Source organism: Chenopodium quinoa, unplaced genomic scaffold (assembly GCF_001683475.1).
Source record: "Chenopodium quinoa cultivar QQ74 unplaced genomic scaffold, ASM168347v1, whole genome shotgun sequence".
Taxonomy (NCBI): domain Eukaryota; kingdom Viridiplantae; phylum Streptophyta; class Magnoliopsida; order Caryophyllales; family Amaranthaceae; genus Chenopodium; species Chenopodium quinoa.
This window is the reverse complement of record NW_018744633.1, coordinates 1,429,600-1,448,789: the sequence shown is the minus strand read 5'-3', so window position 1 is coordinate 1,448,789 and position 19,190 is coordinate 1,429,600.

Sequence of the window (19,190 nt, the reverse complement as noted above, 5' to 3'; positions counted from 1 at the left end):
ATCCATTTTAGCCCATAATAAAATCATGGACAATCAAATTGCACAACTTTCATCTACCCTACAATCCCGTCAGCAGGGAGCTCTACCATCACAACCTATCCATCCTACAGATCATGCCAATAAAATCACTCTAAGGAGTGGTTCACATTATGATGGACCTCCTATGCCAAAGGAAGATAGACTAGTTCCTGATCTAGATTCCTCTATACCAAACGCTAATCCTGCTAGCCCTGCAGGGCTACAAATAGATACTAACTCTACTAATGTTTCTGTGCAGGGTAAATCGCAGGATAAGGGAGGAGATGTGCAGAGCCCGGTTATCAAACTTCCATTCCCTAATAGACAACTGAAGAGTAAGTTTGATAAACAATTCGGTAAGTTTTTAGAGCTTGTGAAAAACCTGCAGGTAACAATTCCTTTTACTGATTTAATCACTCAAGTTCCTGCTTATGCTAAATTTATGAAACACATTCTGACTAGGAAAAGGACCTTTAATGAAGTAGAAACTGTAGCTTTCACAGAGGAGTTTAGCGCTTTATTGCAAAACAAATCCCCTCCTAAATTAAAGGATCATGGTAGTTTTTCTATCCCTTGTCATATAAGGAATGTTTTTATTGATAAAGCTTTGTGTGATTTGGGTGCTAGTGTCAGTGTCATGCCATCGTCTGTCTATGCTAAACTTAATATGGGAGAATTAAAAGTTACTAATATAACTTTGCAAATGGCTGATCGTTCGGTAAAATACCCTTTAGGTATTTTAGAGGACGTCCCTGTCAGAGTTGGCAAATTTTTTATTCCTGTTGATTTTGTTGTGTTAGACATGGCAGAGGATACGCAAATACCCATTATATTAGGTAGGCCTTTTCTCCATACTGCAGGAGCAATTATTGATGTTAAAAATGGTAAACTAACCCTTTTTGTAGGTGACGACAATGTTACTTTTAATTTAGGGAAATTTTTGAAAGGGCCTATGCTAGAGGAAAATTGTTTTTATATTAATGTAATTGATATAATGGACAATATTTGTGATGATAGCTTGCCACAGGTTCTTGCGAGGGATCCTCTAGAGGAAGTTCTCTGCGGGAATTTATCTAAAGACAATGCAAGCGTTTGGGGTAATGAGGTACAAGATATTGAAAAGGCTCTTCCCTTAAAAGAGTTAAGCCCCAAGGAAACAATGAAGGTGGTAAATTTAGTTTAGGAATCAAAACCTGCAGAGGTCTCTCCCTTCTCATTTAAAATATATTTTTCTTGATGAACAGGAACTATACCTCGTGATCATCAGTACTGCACTTACTGACTTACAAACTTCCCAACTTCTAGGGGTTCTCAAAACCCATAAGAAGGCTATTGGGTACATTATTGATGATCTCAAGGGTATTAGCCCTGATTTTTGTATGCACAGTATACATCTAGAGGACAACTATAAGCCCTGCATTCAACCCCAACGAAGATTAAATCCGAACATGCAGGAGGTAGTCAAGAAGGAGGTTATGAAATTACTCGATGCAGGTATTATCTATCCTATTTCTGACTCCAAATGGGTAAGTCCTGTGCAGGTAGTGCCAAAAAAGGGTGGGATGACTGTGATAACCAATGAAAAAAATGAATTAATTCCCAATGGAACTATCACAGGGTGGCGTATGTCCATTGATTATCGTAGATTAAATATCGCCACTAAAAAGGACCACTTCCCTCTTCTCTTTATCGATCAAATGCTTGAGAGGATAGCTAATCATAAATTCTTTTGCTATTTGGATGGGTATTCGGGATTTTTCCAAATTTTTGATTCACCCTGAAGATCAGGAAAAGACTACTTTTATGCCCTTATGGCACTTTTGCTTATCGTAGAATGCCCTTTGGTTTATGTAGTGCACCCACTACCTTTCAGCGTTGTATGATGAGCAATTTTTCTGATTTCATAGAGTCTATTATGGAAGTCTTTATGGATGATTTTAGCGTGTATGGTTCCTCATTTGATTCATGCTTAATTAATCTCGCTAAAATTTTGAAAAGATGTGAAGAGTGCAATTTAGTTCTAAATTGGGAAAAATTTCACTTTATGGTGACAGAGGGAGTAAATCTAGGTCATATTGTATCTATTAAGGGCATACAAGTAGACAAAGTTAAGGGAGTTAGAAGTTTCTTGGGTCATGCGGGGTTTTATCTCCGCTTTATCAAAGATTTTTCTAAAATTGCTAAACCACTAACTCAGCTTTTGCTCAAGGATGCTCCTTTTATTTTTACTGACGAGTGTCTTGAGGCTTTCAACAGGATTAAGCAGGCTTTGATATCAGCACCCATCATATGTGCTCCCGATTGGAACCTTCCTTTCGAGATCATGTGTAATGCAAGTGACTTTGCGCTAGGAGCCGTGCTCGGACAGAGAAAGAACAAGGTTTTGCATGCTATTTATTATGCAAGCAAAACTTTGGATGAGGCCCAAGTCAACTATGCCACTACGGAAAAGAAGCTTTTTGGTGTTATTTATGCTTTAGAAAAATTTAGATGATATCTTGTTGGTTCTAAAGTCATTGTTTTCATTGACCATGCAGCATTAAAATACTTGATAGCTAAGGCGGAATCAAAGCCAAAGCTACTCCGATGGGTTCTCTTGCTCCAAGACTTTAACATAGAAATAAAAGATAAAAAGGGAGCAGAGAACGTAGTGGCAGACCACTTGTCACGTGTCAGGTATGATGAGGGTAAGGATTCTCTACCTATAGATGATTATTTCCCTGATGACAACCTCTATGCAGTTGTAGAGCGACACCCATGGTATGCGGATTTTGCTAATTATTTAGTGGGCGGTACTCTACCTCTTGACTTGTCCTACCAACAAAAAAAGAAATTCCTTTCTGATGTTAAACATTATTTTTGGGATGATCCTTTTTTGTTTCGTGAGTGTGCAAATAGATTGTTTCGCAGGTGTGTTCCCGAATGGGAAGTCCACGGTGTGCTTAATAGTTGCCACACCTCACCATATGGAGGACATCATGGCCCCACTAAAACGGTGGCCAAGATTAATGAGTTGGGATTCTATTGGCCTACAATGTTTAAGGATGCTAACATTTTTGTGAAGGCTTGTGACTCTTGTCAGAGGACTGGCAACATCTCGCGGAGGCATGAGATGCCCCAAAAAGGAATTTTAGAAGTTGAAATTTTTGACGTTTGGGGTGTTGACTACATGGGACCGTTCCCTTCTTCAAAATGGAACCGTTATGTTCTTGTCGCCGTCGACCATGTATCCAAGTGGGTTGAGGCCATCGCCACTCCTACCAATGATGCCAAGGTGGTCCACAGACTTTTCAAGAAGACCATCTTTCTAAGATTTGGCGTACCTAGAGCAATAATAAGTGACGGAGGATCTCACTTTCATGAACGGAAGTTAGACACCCTCCTTAAAAAGTATGGTGTCTACCATAGGACAGGTTTAGCCTACCACCCCCAAACTAGTGGCCAAGTTGAGGTTTCTAACCGTGAGATCAAGGCCATTATAGAGAAGGTGGTGGCAAAGTCAAGGAAAGATTGGAGTGACAAGTTGGACGACACCCTATGGGCGTACAGAACTGCATTCAAGACCCCTATAGGTACTACTCCGTATAGACTTGTGTACGGCAAAGCATGTCATCTCCCGGTCGAATTGGAAAATAAGGCATATTGGGCTATTAAGGAGCTCAATTTAGATGCCAAACTAGCGGGAGAAAAAGAGGTTACTTCAACTTAATCAACTTGATGAGTTTAGGTTGACGGCCTATGATAGTGCTCGAGTCTACAAAGAGAAGACGAAGAAGTGACACGACAAGATGATCCTTCCGAGAGAATTCAAGGAGGGTGATAAAGTGTTACTATTCAACTCTCGACTTAAAATTTTCCCAGGAAAGTTAAGGTCAAGGTGGTCGGGTCCTTTTATTGTAAAAAGGGCCAATAAATTCGGTTCTGTGGAGGTTTTCGACGAACATGGTAACGAGTTTAAGGTTAATGGCCAAAGACTCAAGCTATATCATGAGGGGGCTACAATTGGTGTAGTTGAATTACTTCACCTAAGCGGTTCCAATTCACTCTGAGTTTCACTGTGGTAAGAGGGTCGTGCGGGACCTAGATAAACCAACGCTTTGCGGGAGGCAACCCGTATTTCTTGCTTTCTAGACTAATTCTTTATTTTATTTTTATTTTTACTTTTTCTTAGAGAGTTGAGGAGAGTGAATTTTACCTTTTATGAGTGTTTTGTAAAGGTTTTAGATCACAAAGTACGGAGGTTTCAAGAGAAAAAAATAGGCGAAGAAAGAGAAGCTCCAGGCCTGGGTACGGGCCCGATCGGGCGAGCCTCGCCCGATCGGGCGCACACCTAAGGTCAGAACTGAAGAAAAATTCGCTCGATCGGGCAAGGAGGCCCGATCGGGCGCGCAATATTGATTTTATCGGAGCGTAATTTCACCCGATCGGGCAAGGAGTCCCGATCGGGCGCGCAAGTCAGGGAAGAAATCAAGGGAAATTTCACCCGATCGGGCGAATCCGCCCGATCAGGCGGAATTTTGGAGCTATCGAGTGCCACAAAAATAAATATCGGGCAAAGCTCGCCCGATCGGGGGAGCAAAGGGCAATTTCCAGGTTTGAGTTGCGCCCGATCGTGCAGAGGTCACCCGATCGGGCGCGCACTTTACAAATTCCCCTGAACTACCTTCGCCCGATCGGGCGCGCCTTTTTAGTCCGAGGTTTTACACCCCCTTCTCCCTTTCTCTTTTCTTTTTCTTCCTTACTTCTTCTTTATCCTTCACACTTTCTCTCTCTAAAACCTCCATTTTCAAACCTTCAACTACGCCTTCAATCCAAGGTCTCCTCAAATTCACCCATCAAAACCTCAAATTTCTTACATATTCTTAATCCTCACACCTTCCTCTACATTTTCCACCCATTTTCTCCCACTTTCTCTCATACTTCCTTCAAACCCTTAGAGAGAGAAAGCTCCAAATACCCAAATTTTCCACATACAATGGCTTTAAAGCGTTTAAGGACACAAAGGGGTGAAAGTTCAAGGGCACAACAACCCATGGTCAACCCAGAGCTTTAAGTACCGGGATGGGAGGAGGTTGTTATCACCTCGGAGGAGCAACGGGCTAGGATGTTAAACCTCATTGATCGACAGGTAATCTCAACCCGTTTTGTTCATCATCCCACACTAGCTAGATTAGGTATAGATAAATATGTGGAAATATTGTTTAAAGGTATAGGCATGAGTGGTTTCTTTCAAATGTGCCATGATACATATGACTAATTAAGATTAGAATTTATCTCAAGTTTTAATGTTATTAAAATGAATGCATTAATCACTCATGTGCAATTCCGATTATTAAACAACGATGTGAGACTAACTCTTAAAGAATTTGGAAAGTTGTTTGATTTAAAATCGGATAAACCAATTGAACCCTCTCAAGACCACACTGCCGTGGTCTATAAGAGGCTAACTGGGAAGGATTTGGCTAACCTCCAACATGCCAAAGGGACGTGGATTTAACATCCCGTCTCAAATTTTGGCAAAGATTTGTCGGCCTCACTATTTTTGGCAGGCATGAACCGGCAAATATGAGGAGGGATGAATTGGAACTATTGGCATCCTATGTAATTCCTAACGCTGAAAAATTGAACATACCCCATAGGATAGACAATCACTTCCAAAGGGCGGCCAATGCGGCCGAAGCGAGTAGGTCTAGGGAACTTATTTATTCTAGGGGGTTAGTGACCCATATTGCCAAAAAACACCTAGGTTGGAACCCGGATGGGCATAGGAAAGTTGTAGGCTCAAACCTCATGTACATCGACTATTTAGGGAGTCTAAACTAAGTGCAACCCGTCGGGGGTGACACTTGGTGGATAGTCCACCGACAATCGGGTAGGAGGGACTAAGCCTTCACCTTACCCAACCCCGCCTTGACCAAATTTGAGAAGGGGAAGCCTTCCTATACATTTGAGATTAACGGTCAAGGTGAGGTTCAAGCACCTCACCCTTCACCACAACCCCACCAACCTCCCCAAGACCATTCTCCCCACCACCATTCACCACACTACCCACCACCTCCACCCTTCACCTATGGCATACCCACTTCCTCGGTCGACCATAACGTCGACCCCAATGCCCCTTATGACTTTTCAGCTTTTAGGAGCCAATTGGACCGTATAGAGATGGGGCAAGGGAGAGTTGAGGGTATGATGCAAAACCTAGATTCTAGGTTAAGCACCTTGGATAGTCGGGTAGGACACATAGAGAGGAACCTTGGGAGGGGTCTATACCCCATGTACGATGACTATGCACGCCGAGGGGCTATCCCCCCCGAGGCATTAGTTCCCGACTGGTTCCAATACCCCCAAGGAGGGTATTCTCACCCTGGTGCATTTGGTACTTATGTGGACTACTCTTCAGTCCATAGATATGGGGCTGACGCTCCTTTTGGGAGTATGGGGGGGAATGTGAACCCTAACTACTTTGCAGGTGGTTCGGGTTATGGTGGTGCTGGACCGAGCCAGGGTGGTGCCGGCTCGAGCTATGGAGGAGGATATGAGAGGATGGATGACGATGAGGAGTAGCTCCTCCTAGCTATCCTCCCAAGTCAATGAGGGCATTGCTTGATTTGGCTTGGGGGAAGATTTCTTGTATATATGGTAACTTTCTTTCTCTCTTCTCTATTTATTGTTTTCCTAGTGTAGTTTTTATTGCTTTCCTTTATGAAAAAAATTCAAAAATACGGTCCAATGAATTGTAATTCATGCTTCCCTGTGTCCCATACTTAGAAAATATTGTGTTGATTCTTGATATATGATAGTGAGCTTTGTGAATTTGTTGATCATGATTTTAAGTTTAATTGTTTGGATTCCTAAACATGCGTCAATTTTGCCAACTATTTGTGAATATAAAGCTTGACTAGTTGATTTGGCTAGGAATGTGTGTTAGTTCTTGGTATGTCAATGAATTTGATTATTGGTTTGCAACTATTAGTAATGTTTATATAGCTCAATATTATGCACATTGAGGAGGACGAAGGCATTTGTTCTCTTAGGAAGCCTTCAGACGATATTAGATACATTTGTTCCCTTCTTGTTACCTATGTTGTTGCTTGTGCCCTTTAATTGTTTTTTTAGCAACATTACAAGCCTTTACGAGCCCCATTGGTTACTAGTCCCAAGCTTGGTTTGGGGGAGCTATTAGTTGGTGAGGTGAGAGAGTTGTGGTGTGCACATTATTTGCACAATGTGGGAATAAAAGAAGAGTGATTGTTCTTTGATTTTATGATTGGAAAATATTGATATGTTGTGTTACAAAGTTAAAATTTCCAATATGAGTTAAAAAGAAAAAAAAAGAAGAGAAAAGGAAAAAAGGTTGTCTCATATGTTCAAATGTTCTATTTGAAGGTTGTTCAAAAAAAAAGAAAAAAAATTCAAAAAAAAAGAAGAAGAAAAAGATTAAGTGGTTCAAAGTTTGTTTTAATTCACTCTATTTCGTATTATCATATTTTGTGAGTGAATATGTAAATGTTGGGATTATGTTGTATATATGATTGTTTGGTGAACTTTTGTGGAGTTGAGTTGTTATTGGAGATGTTTTGGTCATCACTTGTTGTGACCTTGGGTTTTACTAGGATATGGCTCCCTTAAGCATGGCTTTACTCTCACATTTTTCCCAAATTTTTCCTACCCTTTACCCTAGCCTTACATTACAAGCTTTAAAGACCTTCTGATCTTTGTGCATAAAGTTGTATGAATGTGAAAGTGTTGTTTATCAATGCAAGTTTTGACTTGACATATTTCTAGTCGACTAGTAGGTTGAGCGTTCATTGTTTTAAACACACGAGAGTGTGAGATGGGTGGGCATTGTTAACAAATAAAGGGGTTGGTTGGAGAGCGATCGAGTACATCTTTTACTCGCCACATAAATGAGAGTTGAGTGTGTGAGCACTAGTCTTGAATTCTATATGCTCATGTGGTTTGCTTTACTTGACAATTGTTGGGGATGAATGATAATTAGATGTATGAGATTGATTGACATTGAAGCATGTTCATTTGGTTTATCTTGAATCGTTTGTGCTTGATTTTGTTTATTGGGATGAGGCATGTTTTATATGTTCATTGAAGAGCTCTTCGCTTAGGGACAAGCAAAGGTTTGGCTTGGGGGAGTTTGATATGTCCAATTTATATAGTGTTTTACCCCCGTCCCACGGTCATAATTAGTAGTGTTTTTGGCTCTTTAGAGCCATTTTATTACTAAGTTGTGTTTTCTAGTGTTTTCATAGTTTTAGTTGTATTTTACAGGAAATTCACTCTTGGAGCATTTTCCCGGGTTTTGATGGATCAACTACGGAAGCTAGAAGGACACGACCACTCTTGAAGCCCAGGATCGGTGAGAGCCGATGATTAAGGGCTCGGTATGAGATACCGGGGCTATTGGATCGATTAATAAGGACCCGATGGGGAAACTTAGATTAGGCCGAGGAATTGAGCCCAATCGGAATCCAAGCCTGGAAGAAGAAGACCGGGCCCGATCGGGCAAGCATACGCCCGATCGGGCAAGCATACGCCCGATCGGGCGGCTGCGCCCATAAGAACTCTCAAGAAAGAGGCGCGCCCGATCGGGTGAGCGTAAGCTCGATCGGGCGCAGCACACCAGCAGCAGGCAAGGCAAAAAGGCGGGCCTGATCGGGCGGCCCTTCGCCCGATCGGGCGCGTGTTTTTCAGAGCTGATTAGATTAGTTTTAATTTTTGTTTTGAGGAATGTTTAAGTACGAATTATGTACGTAATTTTGGATTACCTTCTTCTTTAGACTTTCTCTCTCTACTTAGGTTATTTCTCTCTCTTAAATTCTCTCTCAACTTTTGTTCTTAATTACTTTCATTAATCCAGATTTCTTTTGGTAACAATTTCTTCTCTTTTAATTTCAGCTATTTTATTTACTTCTTTGATTATGCTTTGCATTATTTATTTGATTAGTTTAGTTATGATGATGCTTGAGTAGTTTTATTTCTAGGGTTTATGGGGATCTAATAAATGATATGAAGGGGTAATTTTGTGATTGTTAATTATCAATGCTTGGTTAATTTCCTATTGATTGATTTAATGCTATGCAATTAGGTTTGGACATATTTAATTGTATGAGTTTAGAAATATTAATTCGAGATTCGACAGATGAGAATTGATGTTTAGGCTTAGTTTCAATAGGTGGACTAATTTATAAATGGTTAAAACGAGATTCGACATATGAGATTTAATACCGGTAAATTAAATCTGTGATTATAATACGTAGCGAAAGCCCTTTATAATCTGATTAATCAATGCTTGATGATTGCTTATTATGATTTGCCCTGGAATATTGTTTATTAGTGAACCTATACCCTAGGTCTTTTAATATTTGATTTTTCCCTACTTTATTTCTTTCGACCTTATTCTTCGTAGTATAGGATTTATTCACAATAATATTGGTTACTTAGATAACTTAGATTATAATAATTAATTAGGAGTAGAAAGACTTGTTTCCCTGTGGAGTTCGACCCTACTTCCCTATCTACTTTAGTTAGAGGACTTAGGTAATTACTTTTGATTAGGGGATACGACTTTACCCTGACAAATGACATAAAAGAAGCTAAGTTCTAAGTTTTTGGGTCCATTTCATTAAAATAAACCCATTTATAGCCGAAATGGCTTCTCACATGCCTATTTTCTTCATTTCTCAACTTATGAACTTATTCTTTGTCAAACCATCTCATAATTACATATTTATAAGTTAATGTGAGTTTAAATGACATTAAAGAAGCTAATTTCTATGTTTTTGGCTCCATTTCATCAAAATAAAGCCATATTGGGCAAAATGGCTTCTTACTTGCCTATTTTCTTCATTTCTCAACATATAAACATATTCTTTCTCAAAACATCTCATAATTACATATTTATAAGTGATTAAGACTTGAAATGACATAAAAGAAGCTAAGTTCTAAGTTTTTGGGTCCATTTCATCAAAATAAACCCATTTAGAGCCGAAATTGCTTCTTACTTTCCTATTTTCTTCATTTCCCAACTTATAAACTTATTCTTTCTCAAAACATCTCATAATTACATATTTATAAGTGATTGTGAGTTGAAATTACATAAAAGAAGCTAATTTCTAAGTTTATGGGTCCATTTCATCAAAATAAAACCATTTTAAGCCAAAATAACTTATAATATGCCTATTTTCTTCATTTCTCAACTTATAAACTTATTCTTTCTCAAACTATTTTAGATTTGGCATGGAAGAAAAACTTCAAAGTGAAAGAGGGTGGAGAAGCCTAAAAGCATTGATAAACCTAAGAAGAGGCTAAGTGAACAACTGTCCAAGAGTGAACAAGCGTCGAAGTTGCACTCTTCGAAAGGTTCACCCATGCCACCTACTCCACTTGTTGAAGACATTGTTCTTCAATCGCTCTTTGCAAACATGAACTTTCTTCACAACCATGCTTGTCATTTGGTCGATCCCATGGAAGTTGTACTTCCTAAGGCAATGTTCCACTATGATGAGGATGCAGTTGCATGGATTAGCAAAGAAGATGTGAAGGAATTTCTACGTGGTGCAAATCTTAACATTTCCCTCATTCAAAAATTCATGAGGTACTTCAATGCCCACATAATCTAAACTTTTTTCAAGTTGTTCAAATTTATGGTGATTATCCTACATGTGATTAATTATTCAATGTTCATGCACGCAGAGCACTATAGGAGCACTTAACTGAAACTGATTCTCCTTGTAAATTTTGGTGGTTATGTCCCAAGCAGTTATCCACTACTAGAATCATAGGCAACCCCCATGACGTGTTGTACTATGTTGAACAGAGTATTAGGGAATTAGCGCGTGCGGGAGACAATTTCATATTCACCCCATGTTATAAAGAGTAAGTCTAACCATGTCAAATTCAATCGATTTGACCTCATTATATGTTGACTCCTAAATATTAATTTTCTTGTCTATTGTGAATTTATGTAGGGTGCATTGGATCCTCATGGTGATTTGTAATTCCAATAACACAATTTATCAACTTGATTCAGCTCGATCATCGGAGAAGTGGCTCGCGAAGTCTATATTGCAAAAGTAAATATATATATAGCTACCTAGTGATGATTATTGCTAATAATAACTAATTTAGTATTCAAACGACTAATCAAATTTGAATGTACTTTATTTACTACAGTGTTATGAAGAAGCTACATTGTCGTGCTCCACAGGGTCCAACATGGAAGTCACTGTTGGTAATTTACATGATATTGTGATTATCTTCAAAATCTATGTTATTAGTAAATATTTGCTAATTTCCTTTGAATGTTTCACTGATTTGATTTGTTCGTCATATGCTAGTGCGCACAACAAGAAAATGGACTTGATTGTGCTTTGTATGTGATGAGATTCATGCTTGACATAGTGACTCAATGTACGGACAATCAACATCTTGATGAGGTAAGTCCTAAAAATTAATGAAATGCTATTTTGAAGTGATTTCTAGCCTTATACACCTAATATTACCCAACATTGACATGTTATGAGAAATAAATAGGTCATTTGACAAGATAGGTAGAAAATGGGCTGAATAGAAGTCATATAGGCCATATTTGGGCCATTTTGTGTTAATATGCTCTTTTGATGTGATTTCTTTCCTTATACACCTATAAATAGATAATATTGATATATTATGAGATAAATAAAGTTCATTTGATAAGAAAATGTAGGAAATGGGCAAAGTAAAGTCGTATAGGCCATATTCGGGCCATTTTGAGTAAAAAGCGTCTTAAACCTTAATAAAATGTTCTTTTAAGGCCATTTTAGGGCTTAGACACATAAAACTAGGTGAAATTGACATTTTATGAGAAAGAAATAGTACATTTGATAAGAAATGTAGGAAATAGGCTAAATAGAAGTCAAATAGGCCATATTTGATAAATTTTGAGTAAAATGCATCCTAAAACTTAATGAAATGCTATTTTGATGTGATTTCTAGCCTTAGACACGTAATATTACCCAACATTGACATGTTATGAGAAATAAATGGGTTATTTGATAAGAAAGGTAGAAAATGGGCTAAATAGAAGTCATATATGCTATATTTGGGCTATTTTGTGTTTTTATGATCTTTTGATGGGATTTCTTTCCTTATACACCTATAACTAGATAATATTGACATTTTATGAGATCAACAAAGTTCATTTGATAAGAAATGTAGGAAATGGGCAAAGTAAAGTCATATAGGCCATATTTGGGCCATTTTTAGTAAAAAAAACGTCTTTAACCCTCATAAAATGCTCTTTTGATTCAATTTTAGGGCTTAGACACATAAAACTAGGTGACCTTGACATGTTATGAGAAAGAAATAGTTCATTTGATAAGAAATGTAGGAAATGGGCTAAATAGAAGTCATATAGGTCATATTTGATAAAATACATATTGTTTTGCCTAATTAATTAATTCTAACATATTTTTTTTGTATTTCAAGTTTTGCAAGGTACAAGAGGATGGTCCGTTGACAATCAAGGAACTTAATGAAGTTCGTGACGTGTTGGCGTCTTTTATCACCTTCAACATGTAAATGTCATTTTAATTGTAAATTTATGTTAACTTTTAAACTATATTATTATTCATTATTTACTTACTATCATTTGTATATATATATATAACACTTGTTTTTTTTTATTGTATTTCGTTTGGGAATATTTATATCTATACATATATGAATTCTTGTTTTAAATATTATTTTTATCTTATTATAATATTTAATACTTCCCCCGTTCTTTTTTTATTGCACCATGAGGGATTTCACACTTCCCAATGCATTACTTTAGCTATTAATATCTTCAATTTTACTTTTGTAAAAATTATAAAAATTTGATATTTGAAAAGTAAATTTCGAGATGAATCTAACTAGATCCCACGTGATTATGTTTTTCCTAATGAATAAATCACAAATGATGGTCAAAGAAATTAAGTGAATAATGTAAAAGTCCTTATGGTGCAATAAAAGAAAAACGGAGGAAGTAATATTATTATTATTAGTAATTATAATAATAATATTATTAATTATTTTTTTAATACTATTGCTGGAATTACAGGTTATTATTGCTGGAAACAAGGTTTTTTTTTTAATATTATTGCACGAAAAATGGAAAAAAAAATATTTACTGAAAAGGCACCGGTTAACCGGTGCCAAAACTAGCTGCCACCAAAAAAAAACGCGGGAGATTATTTAAGGCATTGGTTAACCGGTGGCCAAAATAATTAAAGGCACCGGTTAACCAGTGCCAAAACCGGTTTAGGGCACCGGTTTCGAACCAGTGCCAAAAAGGGGGGTAATTGGCACCCCCCACATTGAAACCGATTCAAACCGGTGCCTTAGATTGGGTTTAAACCGGTGCCCTTTGCCTTTTTTCTACTAGTGCTTGTTTTTAAAATCAAATGGAACTGATATATTAGTTGTATAGATTTATGTTGATGATATTTTATTTGGTGCAACTAATGAATCGTTGTGCAAGTATTTTGCTGACCTAATGAGTGGAGAATTTGAGGTGAGTATGATGGGAGAGTTAAACTTCTTCCTCGGTTTGCAAATCAAACAAATTAAACAAGGAATCATGATCCATCAACAAAAATATATCAAGGAACTAATCAAGAAATACAAGATGGACAATGCAAAAACTAATAAGACTCTTATAGGCATTGGAACCAGGTTGGATGAAGATCCAATTAGAACTTGCATAGATCAAACTATGTATCGAGGTATGATTGGTTCTCTTCTTTACATAACAACTAATAGAACTAACATATCTTTTAGTGTAGGTCTATGTTTCAGGTTCCAAAGGAATCCCACCTGATAGCAGAAAGAGAATCCTTCGTGACTTGAAGGAACTGATGACTTGAGTCTCTTTTATCCTAGAAGTGATTCATTTGAATTAAATGGCTTTACTGATGCTGACTACGCAGGTGATTTGGTTAATAGAAAAAGCACTTCAGTTATGGTACATTTTTTAGGACCTTGTTTGGTTTCTTGGGGTTCTAAGAAGCAAAACACAGTTGCACTATCTATAGCTGAAGCTAAGTATGTGGCAGCAGCAGCATGTTGCTCACAAGTGCTATGGATAAAGCCATAGGTTAGAGATTTTGGAATTATATTTGAATGTGTTCCTATTTACTGTGATAATACTAGTACTATATGTATTTCTAAAGATCCAGTTCAGCACTCAAAGGTAAACACATCCACATTAGGCATCACTTCCTAAAAGATAATGTGGAGAAAGGGAATATCAAGTTAGAATTTTGTCATACTGAAAATCAAATTGCTGACATTCTAACCGAGCCCTTGAACAGAGAAAGATTTGAGAAATTGAGATTGGAACTTGGAATGATCAAGCTGACTTGATTTCTTTTTAAGTTCCAAGATATGGTAAAGTAAAAAACAATGTAAATGAAGAAAAAAAATCATTTGGCACAATTTTGGTGTGCTAAACATAGCTTGAAGTGTCACCGTTGTTAATCACTGAAGGTTAGTTCATTAAACACTTAATTGTTTAAGTGATTAGTAATGTACATTGCATGTGTGTTGAAAGCGTGTTCCAATACGTGTATTTTAGAAAGAAAACTCGTTTTGGAAATAAAATGAATTTGGAAAGGAAACGATTGGAAAATACATCTTGCCAAAATTAATTTGCAAAAATTAATTGAACTTGTTCCATTAAATGACTGAACAGTAAAACCCATCAAATTCCATTACACCGCTTCAATTAATATAAAAGCATCTTTCACCCACTTTTTTCAATCCACTGTTAAATCACTTTAACCCTCTCCAGTAAAAACAATCAAAGCTCAAAACCACCATCTAAAACCATGGTTATCATTGCTGAAATTGTGTCTTCAAAAACTCTCACAACACAGAAAAATACTATTCAAGGAGAAACCTCTCCTCTAGCAATGGTGAACTACAAACCCACTTCCGAAACAGCCAAAACCGCTGAAAACCCTAAACTCCTGACTTCAAACCCTAAAGAAGCAGAGAGCAAGAACGAAAAGGAAGAAATGGCTGCCTCGAGTGTGCTTGAAAGGGTGTAAGAATGGAAACAATTCAAAATAAAGAAAAAGAAAAATCATGGGAGGATCAAATGCAGGAAGTTGAGGAGTTGGATCAAGGGGTTCAGCATGAGGAAGAAAACGATCAAGAAAAAAGTGATGAAAATGATACAGAGGAGAGAGAGGAAGAAGAGGAAGAGGAGAATGAAGATCAATTGGAACTTCTTGAAATTTCTGGAAGGTATGTAGTTGAGCATAGACTTGATATATCTTGGGGCAAGAAGTCTAAGTTTTTAGAATTTCTTGATTTAATCAAATTTCAAGGGTGGGAGTACTTGTTAACTACTGCATCTAATAATGTTCTGTATCTAGTTGCTATGAATGAACTTTGTAGCAAGTTCCAAGTTAAACAAGGAAAAATATCTAATGTAATTAATAAAAAGAAAATTGAGTTTGATGTTGAAAAATTAGGGACAATTATGAAAGTACCTACTGAGGGCTATGAATTGTATGTCAAAGGGAAAACAATTGTGAAGGTTGGTGATTATTTAAGTGGTGATATAGTTCAGTCCTTGGGAGGAGAAAGGGGGGAGAATGTTATGAGTCATAATGATCTAAGCCCTTTGAACAAGTTGCTGTTTAACATGGTTAGAAAAATAATTCTACCTAGGACTCAAAAAAAGAGTCAAGCATGTTTAATGGATTTGGCTGTAATCTTCTGTCTCTCTAAGAAGATCAAAATTAATTTTCCTTATTTGATGTATGAACATCTAGCACACTGTGTTCCCAGAAAGAACAAAGTGGGCTATGGGGCTGTGCTCTCTACTGTGTTTGAGTTTTTAGGGGTGAAGCTCAAAGGAATTTATGAGGCATTGGAGGAAAAACCAGAAAATGTGATTAATGGTGAGACACTACAGGGTATTAGCCTAGAGGTAGTGAATGGGAAGGTTAGGAGAGTAGAAGAGAAAAAGGAAGGAGGTAGGAAGAGAAAAGGGAAAGAAGTTCCTGAAAAGCCTATAAGGAAAAGTAGGATGCTCTCAGCTAGCACTGTTCCTAAAACGAGTTTGGAGAAGCCTCTAGAGCTGGATGCTGATGAGGAAAATGTGACTATTGGACAGGTGGCTGAACTTACTGATAGAGTTGAAAATTCTGAAAAGCAGCTTAAGGCAGTCACAGAACAGGTGAAGAAACTCAAGAGGAAGGTACAAGGTCTTTAGGGCAGTCTCAAACTACAGCAGCTGGAGTTCCATAAGGATCTCAAGAGTCTTCAAGATAAAATAGAGGAGTATGTGAATTAGAACTTGGAAGACAACAAGAATATTCTTGAACTCCTTCAGACTTAACTCAGCACAACCTCATTCCAACCTCTTTAGCCTACCTTAGCTTAGCCCTTTCTCTAATTTCTGTTTAAGTTATGGACAAGTTTATTTCTGATTTTGTTTTGAACAATTTATTTTAGTTTGTAATAGTTTCAATTGCTCAGCAGGATGTTTATCTTTTGTTTTTTATTAAATGTTTTTTGAACTTTGCCTATGCATACATGTTTTTGTATATTATGAAAGCTTATGCAGGGAAGTGGAATTAATTTAAGGGAAGTTAGCAGCGTTGCCTTCAGTTTCCCACACTCGATGAATTGCTTGTGGGGCTGTGGCTAGATGCTTAATAACTTGAAAAAGCAGGCCTTTTTTATGATGCCAAAAGGGGGAAAAGAAGAAGCAAACTTGGAGAGGCTGAAGTTATTCTAGGTTCCAGTTGAAAAAGTATCAGAGATTTCGTCTGATATGATGCCAGTAGCTTAGTTTCATTTTCTGTTCTGTTTGTTTTTGTTTTTCTTGCTTCTGTTTTTAATTTTAGTTGTGTGATTACTTTTTGTCAATGAATAAAAATCCAAAAATACGTCCTTCTATTTGTTTTAACTTTTCAAAAGAGTTTGCTTAAGTTTGTCATCATCAAAAAGGAGGAAATTGTTGAAGCTTAAAGGTTTTGATGATGATGAACTTAAACAAAAGAAAACTCAACTCATAAAGGTTTATAAGTGTTTGATTAGTACGGGTGAAGTAGGCCTTGATGGTGGAAGAGTAACTCAAGCTAAGAAGACATGAAGAGACCTTTGAAGAAAAGTCAAAAAAAGTAGAAGAAGAGTTCTCTAACAAGAAATGAGTTCCTTAATAGGAATGTTCCCTAACAGGAACTTGGAGAAAGCAAGATGAAGACAGTAAGTTCTGGAAAGGACTTAGTCTGCGAAGTTCCAATTGAAGACTGGAGCAAAAGTGACAGCAGGAACTTGGTCCTGGTCTGCGTGAAGCCAAAGTAATCCACAAGTACAGAATCGCGACACAACAATATTTATTTAGTTAAGATTTTATCTTCTAGATTTATTTTTAAATATGTTAAGTAGATATGACGAAACTTATTAGAAGCATGACAAGTTATTTGGAAAATTTAATTAACGGAAAAGATAAAAGATAGATTTTAAGAAAAGATTTTCAAGTTGTTTTATTTCTTAAAATTAGTTTTAAAAAAAGATATTATTCTCTTTGCTATAACTTATTTTATCTTATTTTCAGAAAAGATTTTCTTTGAAAAGACTTACATAAAACTATATTTTGTGATTTAGTTAAATTAACTTATTTATATTTTGAAAAACCCCACTTGCTATATGAGTTAATCTTGTATAAATAGTAGAGATCACATTTTTCGTAAGTTTTTGCGAGTTTTGTGTGAAGAAATCTCTGAGCTTAATTTGTGTAATTTTGCCAAGCTTTTAATCTTGTCATATTAATTTCGGGTTTCGTGCATTGCTTTCCTAACATATTCTAGGTGTTTACATTATGTAGTGGTTGGGTTATTGGGTGTGTGTGTGAATATTATATTGTATACAGGTGTGTGAGCTTTGAGTGAAAAGTTATGAGGTAGTACTGTGATATTACTAGTGAACTCAAGTGTTGAACTTGAGTTGGATATGATAGGGTCCTAATGTGTAGCAAGTACAATCTGGAACTTGTGAGTAAACATCTGTTTCATAGTATGTTGTAACTTACGTGTTTGCCCTATTATAGTGAATTGGTTTTGGTTTGTAAATCCCTTAGAAGGGTCGAGTTTTACTTCCAGTTGGGCCCCGGAAGGTTTCCTCATAAAATCTTGTGTGCATTGCAAAGTCCCTTATATTTTGTTTTATATTTTGCAAAAGTAGTCACTAGGAACTCACCAACAATTCACCCCCACCCCCTCTTGTAGTGTTCGTTTCAACTAATAGGTGTGTCATATAAAAACAATGGGAAAGGGGGGACAAAGAGGGAAAATAATCAATAGAGGAGGCTAGTGGCCACTAGGGATGGTTCCATTATCACTCTTATCCCCCACTGAATCATAAGAAAACCCGCCCAGTGGAATGCCATGAGGGTCCCAACCACTGGTGAAACCCGGGGGCCAAACATAGTGACCTCGAAAGAGGTCTTGTTGCCATTGAGGCAAAGGGTGGGGGAAGCTAAAGAAGGGAGGGGTGCGAAGGGTCAACATGGTAGTTGGGGTCACCCTTAAAATCACTCCTTCCCGGGGCACGATAATCGTACTCGGTCTACGTCGAGTAGTCTACCTGGGGGACGCCTTGGGAGGAAGGCCCTTGCCAATAGGGCCAAGTAGGACGTGATCCCTGCCGTTGAGGGATCGGGCCTTGCTTAGGTGGCCATTAAGGATAATTGACCGGGGGGTGACCTCACCTCTCTCCACGGTCGCACCACAAAGAGCTTGAGTTTGCATAAACATACCTTGTTGGTTCTCAAGCAAGCTTTGCATGCCAAGTTGCATGCCCATCATTTGTTGCTCAAGGCTACTCATGCCTTGATGATGTTGATGTTGATGATGATGATGATGATAATGTTGTTGTTGTTGTTGTTCCTCTCCAACTATCATGTTTCTTGCGCCTCCTAAGGTGTTGGGCAACACACCATTGTCTTATGGAACCTTCCACACATTCCTAGCATTCTTCCCTAAAGAAGTGCGGCTGGGGTTAGGCAAGATACAATGGTGCACGTACTCGACACAACAATAGTAAAAGTTATTGACATCGGTAGTTGGTTGGATGAATCCCGCCCTTCTCATTTGTTGGATGTCGACAAAGAGATCTTTATC